Consider the following 6,190-nt stretch of genomic DNA (forward strand, 5'->3'; position numbering starts at 1 on the left):
TCAACTTTTATTCCACAGTGGTCCAAGAAGATGCAAGGAATAATTTCTATTCCTTTAAATTTACTGAGGTTAGACTTGTGACCTAAGATGTGATCGATTTTGGAGTATGTTCCATGGGCTGATGAGACGTATGTGTATTCAGTTTTGTTGGGATGAAATGTTCTGTAGATGTCTGCTAAATCCAAATGTTGGATGGTTAGGTTTAAATCTAAAATTTCTTTGCTCAGCTTCTTCTTGGAGGATCTATCCAACACTGCCAAAGGAGTGTTGAAATCTCTGACTATTATGGAACTGGAGGAAATCAAGTTGCTCATGTCTGTTAGAGTTTCTCTTCTAAATTGAGGCACATTCTAGTTGGGTGCATAAATATTAATAATTGAAATCTCATCATATTGAGGATTACCCTTAACAAATATGAAGTGAGCATTCTTATCCTTCCTTACTTTTGTTGGTTTAAAGCCTATTGTATCTGCAAATAGAATTGCAACACTTGCTTTTTTCTGATTACCATTTGTCTGAAATATGGATGACCATACTTTCACTCTGAGTCTATATTTATCTTTTAAGGTAAGAGGTGATTCTTATATGCAGCAAGTATCTGACCTGAGTTTTTGTATCCAGTCAGCCAACCTGTGCCTCTTTAGAGGACAGTTTAAGCTGTTCACATTAATGGAGAATATTGATAAGTCTGGTAAAATTTGGGGTATTGAGTTTTTCAAAAGTCCAGTGGACATTTTTAATCATTTCGCCACTCCAACTATGGAAGTTGGATTTTGATCAAATGTTTCTGAGTGAGTTTACTTTTGTGTTAGAGGATTAGGCTGGTCATTATGGAAGATAGGTCTGAGAATATCCTGAAGAGCTGGTTTGGTTATGCCAAATTTCTTCAACATATGAATGTCATTAAAGTATTTAATTTCTCCATCATAAATGAAACTCAGTTTAGCTGGATACAGGATCCGGGGTTGAAAGTTATTTTGCTTTAGGAGATTAAAAGTCAATAATCACTGTCTTCTGGCTTGAAAAGTTTCAGGAGAGAGATCTGCAGTCATTCTAATCTTCTTCCCTTTGTAGGTAATGGATTTCTTACGTGTGGCTGCTTTCAGAATTTTCTGCTTCATATTAACTTTAGTGAAATTCATTTTTATATGCCTGGGGGATGTCTGATTTGGATTTAGTCATGCTGGGGTTCTGAAACTGTCTGCTATCTGAATTTCAGAATCTCTTGGCATGTCTGGAAAATTCTCTTTCATAATTTCATGGAGAATGGCCTCTGTGCCTTGTGAGGCCACTTCATCACTTTCAGGGATTCCAATGAGGCAGATATTAGCCTTCTTCGAATTATCCCAGAGCTCTCTGAGAGAATGATCCGTTTTTGCTCTCCATTTCTCTTCCTCTTTGAGAGTTTGGGAGCGTTCAAAAGCATTGTCTTCAATGTCAGAAATCCTTGCTCCACTTGTTACTGCTCTCCACTCCATTCTACTGTATTTTTCAGATCTTTGAGGGCTGCAAATTCTTGCTTCAGTGCATCAAAATCTTTGGTAGTCTTGTCTTTAAATTCGTTAATTCTTGAGACAACGTTTGAATTTTCCTTGAATTTCTAATTTTGACTTTTGAATTGCTCCTCGAATTTCTAATTCCAAATTTTCCTCCATTCTGTTAATCTTGTTTGCAATCCAAATTCTGAATTCAATTTCTGACATCTCGGTTAGCTGTTTATGAATGGGATCTTCAGTTACATCTGCCATATCTTTCCTTGGGTGGGGGGTTGATCTATTCTGGTTATTCATGTTACCAGAGTTTTTCCGCTGATTCTGCTCCATGATTATTTTACACCGTTTGACTTTTCCCCTGGAGCTTTGTCAAGGACCCGTATAGTGCTATGGCCTGAGAAACTGGGGACCTGTTTGGTGTGGTGGGGCTAAGTATTTCTGTCTTGTTTTCAGCTGGTCTCTGTCTGACCCTAGTGAAACAGTTACTCTGGGTTGAAGTCTCAGCTGTGGAGAAATACCAGCAATTAAGTCACCCCGCTCCCCACAGGCAACAATTGGAAAAGGAAAATCAAATATTCCCACAACCACACACCCCGGGCACCACTTGAATAGTCCTCGGGCAATTGGCTCAGTTCAAAATTCCAAATCAATTGTCTCAGTCAGCACCTGTCTCAGGTGGGAGAGTTTAAAAGTTCTCTGGTAAGTGGATCGCAGGGGTCTGGTGACAACTCAGATATGACTTGCTCTGGTTCTCCATGAAGTCAGGAGGACCCACCCAGCAAATAGATTAGTCTGGGAAGGTTGATGCCTCCTTCCCCATCTTGCACCTCTGTCACACCCAGTCACTAATAGCCCTGCAGGGCTGTGACCCAGTTGCCTCTAGTGAACAGATACTCCAGGGGGTTGCACCTGCGTGAATCAGAAGGAGATCTATATCTGCTCAGCCAGGCTGCTACCCTCTGCCTCTATCCAGCCAGGGGAGGTGAGGCCTGACAACCTCGGGCACTTGATGGAGGCTGGTGGGTGTTCACTCAGTTCCAGCCTCGCCCCTGATTGATGTTACTGACAACAGAACAAAACAACTTTGTGGGAATTTGTTTCTATCCCTGCTAAATTCCCCTGCAGAAGAGAAGCTGTTTTGAGTTCCCAGAGCCTGCACCTCAGGCCCTGTTTTTGCTCTTGCCAGTTTGTATTTGGTTAGCTGTCAGTTCTAACCTCCTGCCTTCCTTTGTCTATAGGCTGATGATACCCTGAGGGCCGGGTGCATCTTAGTCTCAATAAAGGGGTCCTCTGGGTCAGTCCTGCCCTGGGAATTTCCCAGCTCTGCACGTGCGTTTTCTAGTCTCCACACTCCACCCAGGCTGGTACCACCTCAGGCAAACCCTTTACTCATGGGGCCTGCATTTCTGTCCCAGATCTGTTCCATGGTGGTTGCCACCTAAGAAGATGTCTGGCCTCCTCTGATTGCCCAAGGAGACAGGGGGTGTGGCTTCAGACTATCTGGGAGTGAGCCCTATTGTTGCCAAAAAATGGCTGCTCCTCTGCGCCTTGGGGCACCACCGCTCCAGTGTGGTTCCCTCTCAGCTGACTGTCCTCTCCTCACTCCCATGCCGCAGAATCAGCACTGACCAGCTGCAGTCTAGGCCCTGTCCACACCCCTCGATAAATCACCCAAGAATCTGAACTCCTGGGGGACAGGGCTCCAGACCTCAGAGTGAGAGTGGAGAGGAGTGCTGGGAGCTCAGAATTGCAGGTAGAGAATATATACAGTTTTATATAGTTTTATGCCTGGTAGGAGAATGCCATGGCACCCTAGTAGAGGAGGTAGGTCCAGTTTTTTGAGGGTCTCTCCCGTGGAGTGTAGTGGGAGGAACTTTGAACTCTGCTCGTTTGTTTGTGGGGCACTCTGAGCCGTTCTCATGGGGGAGGGGACTCTCATCCTCTTGGTGATGGATTTTGTACCTTTTGTTTGTATCCTTGGGGTTGCAGCTCGCCTCAGCAGTATTGATGTGCATTCTTCAACCTTCTCTCTTGGTGCAGCTCTAACCCACCAGGTTACTTGCTAAATTCTGTCCTTTAACTCTCCTTCTGGACGGGAACCTCTGTGGAAAGCTGGCTTCAGTCAGCCATCTTCAAAAAAGTTCTTACAGGAAATTAACATTTCACTATGGTAAACACAAATGATAAGAAAGCAAAACAGGCTTATTGCTGATATGGAGAAAATTTTAGTGGTCTGGATAGATGATTAAACAGTCTCCAAAGTCAACATTCTTTTAACCAAAAAGCAAGGCTCTAACTCTCTTCAATTCCATTAAGGCTGAGAGAGGTAGGGAAGCAGCAGAAGGAAAGTTTGAAACTAGCAGACGTTGGTTCATGAGGTTTAAGGAAAGAAGCTATCCTCATACCATAAAAGTGCAAGGTGAAGTGAGTATTGATGTAGAAGCTATAACAAGTCATTCATATGATTTAGCTAAGATACTTGATGAAGGGGGCTACACTAAACAAAAGATTTTCAATATAGATGAAACAGCCTTATATTGGAAGAAGATGTTATCTAGGACTTTCATAGCTGGAGAGAGGTCAATGCCTAGCTTCAAAGCTTCAAAAGACAGGCTTTCTTTTTAGGGTTTAATGCAGCCAATGACCTTAAGTCGAAGCCAATGCTCATTTACAATTCTGAAAATTTTAGGTTCCTTAAGAGTTATGCTAAATAACTCTGCCTGTGCTCTATAAATGAAATGACAAAGCCTGGATGACAGCACATCTGTTTACGGCATGGTTTACTAAATATTTTAAGCCCACTATTGAGACTTACTGCTCAGAAAAAAAGATTCCTTTCAAAATATTACTACCCATTGACAATGTACCTGGTCACCCAAAAGCTCCAATGGAGATGTAAAAAGAAGATGAATATTTTTTTCATGGCTTCTGACACAACATTCATTCTGCAGGCCATGGACCAGGGTATAATTTCATATTTCAGCTTCTACTATTTACGAAATGCAGGTATACCTGTATATGAGAAATGTCACTCTTCTTGGCCAATTTTTTTTTTTATTTCAGGAAACAATTTTTTTATAAAAAACTGTTATTTATGTTACCGTATATACATTGACACATACACATATTTATTTTTTATTTTATTTTATTTTATTTTCAGTTTTTGGCTGGGGCTGGGCTTGAACCTGCCACCTCCAGCATATGGGGCCAGCGCCCCACTCCTTTGAGCCACAGGCACTGCCCGACACATACACATATTTACATGAAAAGGACCAGAGGAGCTGGAAGTCAGATGGACTTTGAACTGGAGTCAAACTGTCTTCATCTGAAAAATCAGTTGAGTGGGAAAATGCCACCTAGAGAGTCTAAAATCCCTGCCACAAACAGACTGAGAGTAGTATCTGTGAGTTCTTATTACTCTGTATTTCTAAAAAAAATTACAGTCAGATTCAAGGGATGTTAGGTTTTTGTTTTTTGTTTGGTTTTTTTTTTAATGTGTCCTCAACTCATGCTTAGTCTGCTTAGGATCTTCCCTGTTACCAGATGGGAAATGTAGGAGATGAGGCATTAGACACTGAGCTGCTAGGCTGCTGACAAGCTAATGCCAAGACTCAATTACCTTCAAAAATATAAAGATATGTGAACTCACCCAGAAGAAATGGACTTTACTAGACTCTTCTCAGTGAAAACTGTATGGAAACAGGATATAAGAGAACTAAAAAAAAAAGCATTACTTGGCCATCATCTTAGCATACTGAGTTTGATTTCCTGGTTAGAAAAAAAAGATGAGTTGATGCCAGAGAAGGCTGAAATTCTCCAAGTACCTTTCCAGATTTGTAGGTTCTACTTAATACCAAAGGGAATTAAGCAGGATATTTTCAGGTAAGTCACACAATTATGCAAAACTGGAAAGAAGTCACCTTAAAGAAGAAAAACTCAATAAATGTAATCAATACAAGATCTAACCTTATTGAACACAAGAAAATTTATTTGAGAAATATGCTGTGTATAATTAATGTGTAATGTGTTTCAGTAGTAGCTCTTAACTTCCTGTGCACATGTGAATAAATAATGGAAAGAAACCATGTAAATATAAGAACTGCAGGAAGTTATCACTCATCCCTCTGGATACATATAAAAATTCACATTAGAACAAAACATTCATACTTATGAATGTTAAGTAGTGTTTTCAAGTCTTCAGCATTAGATCTGTCTTTGTGGGCAAGTGAGAATTCATACTGGGGAGAATCTCTATAAGTGAGATTTTGATATACAGTAGAATCTCTATAGTTGACCATCTCCTACACTGACCACCGCCTTAAGTTGACCTAATTTTCATAAACCAGACACATACCACCTGTATGTATCAAAACTTTAAGCCTAGCTCCACATATTAACCACCTTCACATGTTGACCAGTGTGTTCCAGTCCTTTGGGTGGTCATCATATTCTACCATATTACAGAAAGGCTTTCAGTATAAGTTCTACTCTCACTGTACTCATGAGAATTCATACTGGGGAGAAGCCCCAGGACTGTATGATTGTGGGAAAATATACAGCAAGCATTCACATTTGATGTATGTGTGAGAACTCATACTGGAGAAAACACTATAATTGTAATGAATATGGACAATCCTTCTAAAGTAGTTTTCCCCTTTCTGTGTATAAAAAAATACAAAAGAGAATGCAATGACAGT

This window comes from Nycticebus coucang, chromosome 12, assembly GCF_027406575.1.
Source record: "Nycticebus coucang isolate mNycCou1 chromosome 12, mNycCou1.pri, whole genome shotgun sequence".
NCBI lineage: Eukaryota > Metazoa > Chordata > Mammalia > Primates > Lorisidae > Nycticebus > Nycticebus coucang.